The sequence below is a fragment of the Macaca mulatta genome, chromosome 11, assembly GCF_049350105.2.
Source record: "Macaca mulatta isolate MMU2019108-1 chromosome 11, T2T-MMU8v2.0, whole genome shotgun sequence".
Lineage (NCBI taxonomy): Eukaryota > Metazoa > Chordata > Mammalia > Primates > Cercopithecidae > Macaca > Macaca mulatta.
In genome coordinates, this window is record NC_133416.1 from 130785947 (window position 1) to 130800186 (window position 14240).

The following is a 14240-nucleotide window of genomic DNA, read 5'->3' on the forward strand; positions in this document are numbered from 1 at the left end:
AGGCCATAGTGATCGATTTAGTGCCAGGCCGGTGAGTCACAATTCTAGTACTTTGCATTGAAAATACCAGGAAAAAGATACTCACTTGCCTCTGATGTTGCTAAGACAGTGTTGGGAAGCTGGGGCAGAGGCCCTGTGGGGCAGGAGGCCATGCTGATAATGAGGTCAACCCCAAGAACAGCAGGGCAAAGACTTAGGTGGGATGGGGAGGCACTGGATTCTGATGACATCTGCTGAGTCCTGGGACCCTGTCAAACCTGAAGCGATTTCTAGCCCTGAGCTTTTTTGGTTTTTCGGTTTTCTTTTTTTCTTTTTTCTTTTTTTTTTTTTTTTTTTTTGAGATGGAGTCTTACTCCATTGCTCAGATTGAAGTGCAGTGGCATGATCTCAGCTCACTGCAACCTTTGCCTCCTGGGTTTAATCAATTCTCTGTCTCAGCCTCCCAAGTAGCTGGGACTACAGGCACCTGCCATTATGCCTGGCTAATTTTTGTGTTTTTAGTAGAGATGGGGTTTCACCTTTTTGATCAGGCTGGTCTCGAACTCCCAACCTCAGGTGATCCACCCGCCTCGGCCTCCCAAAGTGCTGGGATTACAGGTGGGAGCCACCGCGCTTGGCCCTGGTTTTCTTTTTATAGAGACAAAGTCTCACCATGTTGCCTAGGCTGGTCTCGAACTCCTGAACTCAAGTGATCCTCCCGCTTTGGCCTCCGAAAGTGCTGGGATTATGGGTAGGAACACCATGCTCAGCCTTAACTTTTTTGATATACGAGTCAATACAAAAAAAAAAAAAAAAGAAAACGAGTCAATACAGGCTGGGCTGGGCGCCGTGGCTCATGCCTGTAATCCCAGCACTTTGGGAGGCCAAGGTGGGTGGATCACCTGAGGTCGGGAATTCAAGACCAGCCTAGCCAACACGGTGAAACCCCGTCTCTACTAAAAATACAAAAAATTGGCTGGGCGCAGTGGCTCACACCTGTAATCCCAGTGCTTTGGGAGGCTGAGGTGGGTGGATCACGAGGTCAGAAGTTCAAGACTAACTTGGCCAAGATGATGAAACCTCGTCCTTACTAAAAATACAAAAATTAGCCAGGCGCGATGGCAGGCACCTGTAATCCCAGCTACCCGGGAGGCTAAGGCAGGAGAATCCCTTGAACCCGGCGGGGTAGAGGTTGCAGTGAACCTAGATTGCGCCACTGCACTCCAGCCTGGGTGACATAGTGAGACTCCATTTCAAAACAAAACAAAACAAAAAAAGCCGGGCGTGGTGGCGGGCACTTGTAATCCCAGCTACTTGGGAGGGTGAGGCAGGAGAATCACTTGAACCCAGGAGGCGGAAGCTGCTGTGAGCTGAGATTATGCCACCGCACTCCAGCCTGGGCTACAGAGGGAGACTCAGTCTCAAACAAAAAAAAAAGGAAAAAAGAAAAGAAGAAAGAGAGAGAGTCAATACAGGCCAGGCACAGTGGCTCACTCCTGTAATCCCACTACTTTGGGAGGCCAAGGCAGGTGGGTCACCTGAGGTTAGGAGTTCCAGACCAGCCTGGCCAACATGGCAAAACCCCGTTTCTACTAACAAAGCCACACAAAAAAATTAGCTGGACATGGTGGTGGCAGGCTCCTGTAATCCCAGCTACTCGGGAGGCTGAGGCAGGAGAATCACTTGAACCCTGGAGGCAGAAGTTGCAGTGAGCTGAGATCATGCCACTGCACTCCAGCCTGGGTGACAGAGTGAGACTCCATCTTAAAAAAAAAAAAAAAAAAAAAAGAGCCGGGTGTGGTGGCAGGCACCTGTAATCCCAGCTACTTGGGAGGGTGAGGCAGGAGAATCACTTGAACCCCGGAGGCGGAAGCTGCCATGAGCCAGGGTCGTGCCACTGCACTCCAGCCTGGGCTATAGAGGGAGACTTGGTCTTAAAAAAAAAAAAGAGAGAGTCAATACAGCCCAGGCACGGTGGCTCACTCCTGTAATCCCACCACTTTGGGAGGCCAAGGCAGGTGGATCACCTGGCGTTAGGAGTTCAAGACCCGCCTGGCCAACATGGCGAAACCCCGTCTCTACTAAAATCCCACACAAGGCCGGGCGCGGTGGCTCAAGCCTGTAATCCCAGCACTTTGGGAGGCCGAGACGGGCGGATCACGAGGTCAGGAGATCGAGACCATCCTGGCTGACACGGTGAAACCCCATCTCTACTAAAAAAAATACAAAAAACTAGCCGGGCGAGGTGGCGGGCGCCTGTGGTCCCAGCTACTCGGGAGGCTGAGGCAGGAGAATGGCGTGAACCCGGGAGGCGGAGCTTGCAGTGAGCTGAGATCTGGCCACTGCACTCCAGCCTGGGCTGCAGAGCGAGACTCTGTCTCAAAAAAAAAAAACCCACACAAAAAAATTAGCTGGGCATGGTGGCAGGCTCCTGTAATCCCAGCTGCTCAGGAGGCTGAGGCAGGAGAATTGCTTGAACCCGGAGGCAGAAGTTGCAGTGAGCTGAGATCGCACCACTGCACTCCAGCCTAGGTGACAGAGGAAGACTCAGTCTCAAAAAAAAACAAAAAACAAAAAACAGGCCAGGGGCTGAGTGCAGTGACTCATGCTGGTAATCCCAACACTTTGGGAGGCCAAGACAGGAGGATTCCTTGAGGCCAGGAATTTGAGACCAGCCTGGGCAACATAGTGAGACCCCATCTCTACAAAAATAAAATCAAGAAAATTGGCTGGGCATGGTGGCACACATGTATGGTCCCAGCTACTCGGGAGGCTGAGACACAGAATCCCTTGAGTCCAGGAGGTCGATGCTGCAGTGAACCATCTTTGTGCCACTGCGTGAACTCCAGCCTGGGTGACAGAGTGAAATCCTGAAATCTTGAAAAAATAATAAATAAATAATCAATACCTTCCCTTATTTTCTTGAATCAGATTTAGTTGAGTTTCCCTTGTTTACAATCCAGTACAATCCGGAACAATACAGATACTAACTGAATTACAATGCTGAAAGCTTGAATTATCAATTTAAATTAAGCTTTAAAGGTTTTTACTGGCCCCGATTATCTACCTTTTTTGAGTATGGACTGATACGAACTCAAGTTGTCCCAAGAAAGTAGGCATTCCCACTGTCTGTTGTCTGTTGCCCAGGCTGAGCTGGAGCGCAGTGGCACAATCATAGCACCTGTAGTCCCAACTACTCGACACCCTGCCTCAAAAAAAAAAAAAAAAAGGAGACCAGCCTGGCCAATATGGTGAAACCCCATCTGTACATACTAAAAATACAAATATTAGCCAGGTGTAGTGGCATGCACATGTGATCTCAGCTACTCGGGTGGCTGAGGCAAGAGTAGCTGGGATCACAAAATCGCTTGAACCTGGGAGGCGGAGGTTGCAATAGGCCGAGATCATGCCACCAGGCAACAGAGCAAGACTGTCTCAAAAAAAAAAAAAAAAACCCAAGGACGATTTTTATGTTTTTTTTTTTTTTTTTTGAGACGGAGTCTTGCTTTGTCACCCAGGCTAGAGTGCAGTGGCCGGATCTCAGCTCACTGCAAGCTCCGCCTCCCAGGTTCACGCCATTCTCCTGGCTCAGCCTCCCGCGTAGCTGGGACTACAGGCGCCCACCACCTCGCCCGGCTAGTTTTTTGTATGTTTTAGTAGAGACGGCGTTTCACCATGTTAGCCAGGATGGTCTCGATCTCCTGACCTCGTGATCCGCCCGTCTCGGCCTCCCAAAGTGCTGGGATTACAGGGATTTTTATGTTTTTATAATGGAAACATTGCTGTTAATGTTTGTAAACTTTCCCTTAAGTCACATTTAAAATATCTAAACATTTTGTTTTGTTTTTTGTGACAGGGTCTTGCTCTGTCACCCAGGCTGGAATAAGTGGTGAGATCATGGCTCACTGCAGCCTTGAACTCAGGGGCTCAAGCAATCCTTTCAACCCCAGCCTCCCGAGTAACTGGGACTACAGGCATGTGCCACCATATTGGGCTAATTTGTAAACTTGTTTTTTTTCTTTCTGAGACTGAGTCTCACTCTGTCACCCATTCTGGAGTGCAGTGGCATGATCTCAGCACACTGCAACCTCCGTCTCCTGGGCTCAAGTGATTCTCCTGCCTCAGCCTCCTGAGTATCGGATTACAGGTGCCTGCCACCATGCCTGGCTAATTTTTTTTTTTTGACGTTGTCTCACTTCGTCACCCAGGCTGGAGTGCGGTGGCGCGATCTCGGCTCACTTCAACCTCTGCCTCCCAGGTTCAGGCAATTCTCCTGCCTCAGTGTCCCAAGTAGCTGGAATTACAGGCGTGCGCAGCCACATCCGGCTAATTTTTGTATTTTTAATAGAGATGGGGTTTCACCATGTTGGCCAGTCTGGTCTCGAGCTTCTGACGTCAAGTGATCTACCCACCTCGGCCTCCCAAAACTTTGGGATTACAGGCATGAGACTGTGCCTGTTCAAATTTGTAAATTTTTTATGGAGACAAGGCCTCCCTATGTTACCCAGGCTGATCTTGAATTCCTGGCCTCAAGTGATCCTCCCACTTTAGCCTCCCAAAGCACTGGTATTACAGGTATGAACCACCACACCTGGCCTTAAAATACCTAAATTAGGCTGCGCGCTGTAGCTCACGCCTGTAATCACAGCAGTTTGGGAGGCTGAGGCCGGTGGATCACCTGAGGTCTGGAGTTCAAGACCAGCCTGACCAACGAGGAGAAACCCCGTCTCTACTAAAAATACAAAATTACCTGGGTGTGGTGGCACATGCCTGTAATCCCAGCTACTCAGGAGGCTGAGGCAGGAGAATCACTTGAACCCAGGAGGCGGAGGTTGCGGTGAGCAGAGATTGCGCCACTGCACTCCAGCCTGGGCAACAAGAACAACGCTCTGTCTCCAAAAAAAAAAAAAAAAAAAAACACCTAAATTATTTTTTTAATAACACTCTTGCTGTGGGTTGCATTATGTCCCCCACAATTTCATATGTTGAAGTCCTGCTCTAACCCCCAGTACCTCAGAATGAGACCTTATTTGGAGATGTTTTTACAGATCTAATCAAGCTAAAATGAGGTCATTGGCCTTAATCCAACATAACAGTGTCCTTGTAGAGGGAGAACACTGTGAAGATGCAGGCACAGATCTGGGTGCTACTTCTACCTTCTACAAGCCAGGGAACGTCCGATTGTCTGCTCACCACCAGAAGCTACGGGAGAGGCATGAGAGAGACCACTGCTCACAGCATTCAGGAGGAACCAACCCGCCAACACTTTGATTTCGAACTTCTGGCCCCCAGAACTGTATGACAATACATTTCTGTGGCTTAAGCCGCTTAGTTTGCAGTATTTGGTTACAGTAACCAGCAAATCATACATCTATTAAGAACATCTCCCAGAACCAAAATGATGATACTCATTCATTCCTTCAAACTCACCTATTTAAGACTAAAAAAAGAAAAAAAAGCCCACACAGGAAAAAATTAAGAAAAACCACATTCTGGGCTGGGTGCCATGGCTCATACCTGTAATCCCAGAATGCTGGGAGGTGGAGGCGGGCAGATCATTTGAGACCAGGACTTAGAGACCAGCTTGGGCAACATGGCAAGACCCTGTCTCTACAAAAACTGCAAAAAATAGCCAGGTGAGGTGGTGTACGCCTGTCACCCCAGCCACTCGGGACGCTGAGGTGGGAAGATCGCTTGAGCTTGGGAGGTTGAGGCTGCAGTGACCTGTGATGGCACCCCCGCACCACAGCCTGGGTAACATTTGAGACCCTGTCTCAAAAACAAAAAAACAAAAACAACCTGCCCTTGCTCATCAATAAATACATTTTCCGTGTGATTTTATAATAAAATGATAATTTTTATTTCATTTATTTGTGTTTATTTTGAGACAGCATCTCGCTCTGTTGCCCAGGCTAGAGTGAAGTGGCATGATCTCGGCTCACTGCAACCTCTGCCTTCTGGGTTCAAGCGATTCTCCTGTGTCAGACCCGCAAGTAGCTGGGACTACAGGTGTGCACCACCATGCTCTGCTAATTTTTGTATTTTTAGTAGAGACGGGGTTTCACCATGTTAGCCAGGCTGGTCTTAAACTCCTGACCTCAAATGATCCACCTGCCTTGGCCTCTCAAAATGGTGGGATTATAGGCGTGAGCCACCACAGACAGACATAAAATAATTTTTATTTTTAGAGACGGAGTTTTGCTCTTGTTGCCCAGACTGGAGTGCAATGATGCGATCCTGGCTCACCACAACCTCCTCTTCCCGGGTTCAAGTGATTCTCCTGCCTCAGCCTCCTGAGTAGCTGGTATTTTTAGTAGAGACAGGGTTTCCTCATGTTGGTCAGGCTGGTTTCGAACTCCTTAACTCAGGTGATCTGCCCACTTTGGCCTCCCAAAGTGCTGAGATTACAGGTGTGAGCTATGGCGCCCGGCCTGATAGTTGTTTTTTTTCTTTGTTTTATTTTGTTTGTTTGTTTGTTTTGAGATGGAATCTCCCTCTGTGCCCAGGCTGGAGTGCAGTGGCAGATCTAGGCTCACTGCAAGCTCCGCCTCCCGGGTTCACGCCATTCTCCTGCCTCAGCCTCCTGAGTAGCTGGGACTACAGGCGCCTGCCACCATGCCCAGCTAATTTTTTTTGTATTTTTTAGTAGAGACGGGGTTTCTCCATGTTGGTCAGGCTGGTCTTGAACTCCAGACCTCAGGTGATCCACCCTCCTCGGCCTCTCAAAGTGCTGGGATTACAGGCATGAGCCGCTGTGCCTGGCCCCGGCCTGATAATTGTTAAAACTGTAAGGAATTCCCAATATGTTGTACAACTAGTTTAATAATACCTTTCCTTTAAGATAAAATGTGGGGAGAAAAGTAGCTATATCCATTTGACAGAGAAGCAAAAAGCCTCATTGTGCATAAAAGTTATTTGGGGTTGAATGCAGTAGCTCACACTTGCAATTGTAGCACTTCGAGAGGCCAATGTGGGAGTCGGCTTGAATCCAAGAGTTCAAGACAAGCAACATAACATGACCCTGTCTTTTTTTTTTTTTTTTTTGAGATGGAGTCTCAAACTTTTGTCACCCAGGCTGAAGTGCAGTGGTATGATGGCAGCTCACTGGGGTTCAAGTGATCAGCCTGCCTCAGCCTCCCATGTAGCTGGTATTACAAGCGAGTGCCACCATGTCTGGCTAATTGTTTGTTTTTTTTTTTTTTGAGACGGAGTCTTCACTCTGTTGCCCGGGCTGGAGTGCAGTGGCACAATCTCAGCTCCCTGCAAGCTCCGCCTCCTGGGTTCACGCCATTCTCCTGCCTCAGCCTCCTGAGTAGCTGGGACTACAGGTGCCCACCACCACGCCTGGCTATTTTTTTTGTATTTTTTAGTAGAGACAGGGTTTCACCATGTTAGCCAGGATGGTCTCAATCTCCTGACCTCGTGATCCGCCCACCTCAGTGCTGGGATTACAGGCGTGAGCCACCATGCCCAGCCAATTTTTTTGTGTTTTTAGTACAGAAAGGGTTTCGCCATGTTTACCAGGGTGATCTTGAACTCCTGATCTGAGGTGATCTACCCGCCTCACCCTCCCAAAGTGCTGAGATTACAGATGTGAGCCACCATGCCCGGCCCTAATTTTTGTATTTTTAGTAGAGACAGGGTTTCACCATGTTGGACAGGCTAGTCTTGAACTCCTGACCTCAAGTGATCTGCCCACCTCGGCCTCCCAAAGGGCTAGGATAATAGGCGTGAGCTACCGCACCCGGCTGAGACCCTGTCTTTTGTGTCTTTTTTTTTTGAGACAGAATCTCCCTCCGTTGCCCAAGCTGGAGTACAATGGCGCGATCTTGGCTCACTGCAACCTCTGCCTCCTGGGTTCAAGTGATTCTCCTGCCTCAGCCTCCCGAGTAGTTGGGATTACGGGCCTGGCTAATTTGTCTCTACTGCTTGGCTAATTTGTGTATTTTTAGTAGAGACGGGGGTTTCACCACGTTGGCCAGGCTGGTCTCGAACTCCTGACCTCAGGTGATCTGCCCACCTCGGCCTCCCAAAGTGCTGCAATTACAGGCGTGAGGCATAGTACCTGGCATATTGTACATACATTATACATATTAATATATGTGTGTATATAGAGAAAGGAAATTTTAGGCCAGGCATGGTGGCTCGGGCCTAAAGGAGGTTGGAGAAGTGCTTGAAGCCAGTTCAAGACCAACCTTGGCAACGTAGTGAAACCTGGTCTCTATTAAGACAAAAAAAAAAGCCGGGCGCGGTGGCTCACGTCTGTAATCCCAGCACTTTGGGAGGCCGAGACGGGTGGATCACGAGGTCAGGAGATCGAGACCATCCTGGCTAACACAGTGAAACCTCATCTCTAGTAAAAACACAAAAAAATTAGCCAAGCGTAGTGGCGGGTGCCTGTAGTCCCAGTTACTCGGGAGGCTGAGGCAGGAGAATGGCATGAACCCGGGAAGCGGAGCTTGCAGTGAGCCGAGATCATGCCACTGCACTCCAGCCTGGGCAACTGAGTGAGACTCTGTCTCAAAAAAAAAAAAAAAAAAAGAGGCAGGCGCAGTTCCTGACACCTGTAATCCCAACACTTTGGGAGGCTGAGGCGGGCGGATCACGAGATCAAGAGATAGAGACCATCCTGGCCAACATGGTGAATCCTCATCTCTACTAAAAATACAAAAATTAGCTGGGCATGGTGGAGTGCAGTTATCATCTCAGCTACTCGGGAGGGTGAGGCAGGAGAATCACTTGAACCCAGGAGACGGAGGTTGCAATGTGAGCTGAGATCGTGCCATTGCCCTCCAGCCTGGTGACAGAGCGAGACTCCATCTCAAAAAAAAAAAAAAAAGGAAAAAAGAAAGATAGTTCCATATATTTATATATATTTGCACATCCTGTATCTCATATATATATATATATATATATATATATATTTTTTTTTTTTTTTGAGATGGAGTTTTGCTCTTGTTGCCCAGGCTGGAGTGCAACGGCACGATCTTACCTCACTGAAACCTCCGCCTCCCGGGTTCAAGCAATTCTCCTGCCTCAGCCTCCCGCGTAGCTGAGATTACATGCATGCGCCACCATGCCTGGCTAATTTTGTATTTTCAGTAGAGACAAGGTTTCTCCATGTTGATCAGGCTAGTCTTGAACTCCTGACCTGAGGTGATCCACCTGCCTCTGCCTCCCAAAGTGCTGGGATTATAGGCGTGAGCCACCATGCCTGGCCATATATATTTTTTGAGTCTCACTTTGTTGTTCAGGCTGGGGCGCAGTGGTGTAATCTCAGCTCGCTGCAACCTCTGCCACCCAGGTTCAAGCGATTCTCCTGCCTCAGCATCCTAAGTAGCTGGGATTACAGGTGTGCACCACTATACTCTGCTAATTTTTTTGTGTTTTTTGTAGAGACTGGGTTTCACCATGTTGGCCACGCTGGTCTCATACTCCCAACCTCAAGTCATATTCCTGCCTGGGCCTCCCAAAGTGCTGGGGTTAGAGGCATGAGCCACCATGCCCAGTGTCGATAATTATAATTTATGTACTCTTTGCAATAAATTACTATTCAGATTTACAATCTATCAATCTACCCTTTGCTTAAAACCATTTAGTGGCTTCCCATTGGACTGGAGTAAAAATCTAAGTCTTACTAGGGCCTTTCTGTAAGTTGGCATCCAGTTAGGAAAACAGAGAGAAGTTAAAATAGGAAATTCATTAAACAGGCGACAGAGGACTGAGAAGACAGAAAGGGAACACCGAGGTAATGTAAATAGCAACTAGAGGAAACAGCTACCACCTCCAAAGCTGGAGATAAAAAAAAAACCCCAAAAAAACAAGTTGGGGTTAGCAGCGCTAGCAAAATCGGAGGAAGAGCCCCAGAGAGCTCGTTCTCACCCCTCTAAGAAAGACACACATAGCCAGGCGCCATGGTTCATGCCTGTAATCCCAGCACTTTCAAAGGCCGAGGTGGGCGTATCACTTGAGGTCAGGAGTTTGAGACCAGCCTGACCAACATGCAAAACCCTGTCTCTACTAAAAATACAAAAAATTAGCTTGGTGTGGTGGTGCATGCTGGTAATTCCAGCTATGTGGGAGGCTGAGGCAGGAGAATCGTTTGAACCCAGAAGGCAGAGGCTGCAGTGAGCTGAGATTGTGCCACTGCACTCCAGCCCAGGTGACAGAGTGAGACTCTGTCTCAAAACAAACAAACAAACAAAAAATAAATAAAGATGGAAAGAAAAAAAGAAAGAGGCACGACCAGATTGGTGCTGGGCCTCCCAGAGCCCTGCCTAGTTGGGACTTAAAACTCTGAGGAGGGGTCTGCCGTTGGTGCCTCCACGGGAGCACAAGGAGACTGTTTCTGGGAGTGTGCAAATAACCTGGAGACTGAACCGAATGCTACTGCCAGATGCAGTGTTATTACTGAGGGAACATGCTAGGAGTAGCAAGCAAACAGGCAAGAATAAGTCCCCTCTCTTCCTCCTGCCTCCCAGGCTTCTTGTATCCGCTCTCATTGGAAGAATCTAACATTAACTGAGAATGGGGAATTATGGTTTGCTGCCCTGTATTACGAACAGGGTAGAAAAGTGGATATTACCCAGGCTGGTCTCAAACTCATGAGATCAAGGGATACACCTGCCATGGACTCCCAAAGTGCTGGGATTAAAGGCATGAGCCACTGGGCCTGGCCTGCCTTTTTTCCTTATAGCATTAATCACTATTTAAAATGATCTTTTGGGCTGGATGTGGTGGCTCACGCCTGTAATCCTAGCAATTTGGAAGGCCAAGGTAGGCAGATCACTTGAGGTCAGGAGTTTGAGACCAGCCTGGCCAACATGGCAAAACCCCATCTCTGCTAAAAATACAAAGATTAGCTGGGTGTGGTGGCGGGCGCCTGTAATCCCAGCTATCTGGGAGGCTAAGGCAGGAGAATCTCTTGAACCCGGGAGGCACAGGTTGTGGTAAGCCAAGATCCTGCCACTTTACTCCAGCCTGGGCGACAGAGCGAGACTCTGTCTCAAAAAATAAATAAATAGGCCGGGTGCAGTGGCTCATGCCTGTAATCCCAGCACTTTGGGAGGCCAAGGCAGACTGATCAGCTGAGGTCAGGAGTTTGAGACCAGCCTGACCAACATGGATAAACCTTGTCTCTACTAAAAATATAAAATTAGCTGGGCATCGTGGTGCACATGCCTGTAATCCTAGCTACTCCGGAGGTTGAGGCAGGAGAATCGCTTGAACCTGGGAGGTGGAGGTCGCGGTAAGCCGAGATCATACCATTGCACTCCAGCCTGGGCAACAAGAGCGAAACTCTGTCTCAATAAATAAATAAATAAATAAATAAATAAATAAAATAATCTTTTGGATGGGTGTGGTGGCTCACACCTGTAATCCCAACACTTTGGGAAGCCAAGGCAGGTAGATCATTTGAGGTCAGGAATTCAAGACCAGCCTGGCCAACGTGGTGAAACCCCTTTTCTACTAAAAATATAAAAATATGGCCGGGTGCAGTGGCTCACGCCTGTAAGCCAAGCACTTTGGGAGGCTGAGGCGGGCAGATCACTTGAGGTCAGGAGTTCAAGACTAGCCTGGGAAACATGGTGAAACCTCGTCTGTACTAAAAATACAAAAAAATAGCCGGGTGTTTTGGCACATGCCTATAATCCCAGCTACTCGGGAGGCTGAGGCAGGAGAATTGCTTGAACTTAGGAGGCAGAGGTTGCAGTGAGCCGAGATCATGCCATTGCACTCCAGCCTGGGTGACATGGGTGACAGAGCGAGACTCCGTCTCAAAACAAAAAAAAGTAGGCATGATTGGCACACTCTTGTAATCCCAACTACTTGGGAGGCAGAGGCAGGAGAATTGCTTGAGCCCAGGAGGTGGAGGTTGCAGTGAGCCGAGAATGTGCCGTGCACTCTAGCCTGGATGACAGAATGAGACTCTGTCTCAATAAATAAATAAATAAAATAAAATAAAATAATCTTTTAGGCTGGGGGTGGTGGGCTCACGCCTATAATCCTAGCACTTTGGAAGGCTGAGGCGGGCAGATCACATGATGCCAGGAGTTTGAGACTAGCCTGGCCAACATGGTGAAACACTATCTCTATTAAAAATAAAAAAATTGGGGAGGGGGAGGGATAGCATTAGGAGATATACCTAATGTAAATGAGGAGTTAATGGGTGCAGCACACCAACATGGCACATGTATACATATGTAACAAACCTGCACATTGTGCACATGTACCCTAGAACTTAAAGTAAAATAATAATAAAAAATTGAGCTGAGCGCAGTGGGTCACGCCTGTAATCCCAGCACTCTGGGAGACTGAGGCCGTCAGATCAATTGAGGTCAGGAGTTCGAATCCAGCCTGGCCAACAAAAATTAGCCAGGCATGGTGGTGGGCGCCTATAATTCCAGCTATCGGGATGCTGAGGCAGAATTGCTTGAGCCCAGGAGGTAGATGTTGTAGTGAGCCGAGATCGAACCACTGCACTCCAGCCTAGGACGACAGAGAGAGGCTTCATCTCAAGAAAAATAAAAATAAATAAATAAAATGATCTTTTTTTTTTTTTTTTTTTTTTGAGATGGAGTCTCACTCTGTTGCCCAGGCTGGAGTGCAGTGGTGCAATCTCGGCTCACTGCAAGCTCCGCGTCCCAGGTTCATGCCATTCTCCTGCCTCAGCCTCCCGAGTAGCTGGGACTACAGATGCCTGCCACCCATGCCCAGCTAATTTTTTTTTGGCATTTTTAGTAGAGATGGGGTTTCACCGTGTTAGTCAGGATGGTCTCAATCTCCTGACCTGGTGATCCGCCTGCCTCCGCCTCCACACCTCTACATATTTATGGAAGCTGTAAGGCACGTTGGAGATTACAGCACCAGCTCCTCCATTTGACAGCTAGGGAAATGGAAGTCCAGAGAGCTGAACTGATGTGCCAAGTGACACAGTGACTTTGTGACAAAAGTGTCCTTTTCTACCTTTCCCAGTGCTTTCACATATATCATTTTATTTTCCTTTCCTATTTTCCTGGTGCTTTGGCAGGGTCCTTGGGCAATGATTGGGTCTCCAAAATCTTTTCAGCTACCAAAGAGACAGAACAGATTAGTGACTTCATCCCACACCCCTGGGAGGGGCCCCAGGGAAGAGCAGTAGTAACTGGACACCTTCCCTGAGTCCAAAGCAAAGACACTCCAGGACACCTGATCCTCTGGGAACATACTGACTGAGCCCCCTCTCCCAGAGGGGAACAGCGAATACTTGCTTCCCTGGGGTTAAGGTAGCCATTTAGTGTTTGAACAGTGGAGAGACTGATCCAGGCCCTGCAATTACATTGATGGGTGACCTTGGGCAGTGCATAGGTGACCCACTTCCTCTATTGCCCCATCGGTAAAATGGGTGGGTGTGAAGCATTAGGATCTTTGCGGTCCTGGAAGGACCTCTACTGACCCAGTTACTTGGTAGGAGTTGTGCCTGTGGGTTTTGAATACTGGAATATTCAATAAACCTTTTTTTTTTTTTTTTTGAGACAGTGTTTCGCTCTTGTTGCCCAGGCTAGAGTGCAATGTTGTGATCTCGGCTCACCTCTCCGCTCACCATAACCTCTGCCTCCTGGGTTCAAGTTATTCTCTTGCCTCAGCCTCCTGAGTAGCTGGGATTACATGCATGCGCCACCACGCCAGGCTAATTTTGTATTTTTAGTAGAGACTGGGTTTCTCCATGTTGGTCAGTCTGGTCTCCAACTACGGACCTCAGGTGATCCTCCCACCTCGGCCTCCAAAAGTGCTGAGATTACAGGCGTGAACCACCTCGCCCGGCCTAAACCTTTCAAACCTGAGAATGAAAGGATCAAACTGCCAGAGGGGTCGGTGTGCTGGAGTTGCTAAACTGCTGGGAGACTCAGGCTTCCCAGCTCATTAGGAGGTATCAGGGGTCAAAGATCGGGTTCCGGTCAAGCCCGCGCAGAACCGGAAGTCCTGGATCCGGTCGGCTCTGAGCCCGGGGCTCCTGACGGGCGACTCACGCTCCAGAGGCGGAGCTTCAGCAGCGGGAGGGGGAGGAGTCTAGGGCGTCCCAATGGCAGATCGGGTGTCTTCCATCGCAGCCAATCAACGTCGGGCGACGGTCAAATTTAAACCCCCCCCCACCTCCTCCCCCGGGACCTGTCGGGAAAGCGTTTGTAGTTAGTGCGACGGCTGGACCCGCCCCGCCGCCTAAGAGGCGGGAGAAGGGCGTGGCCTCCCTCCGAGTTCGCCTATCACGACAGGCAACCTGC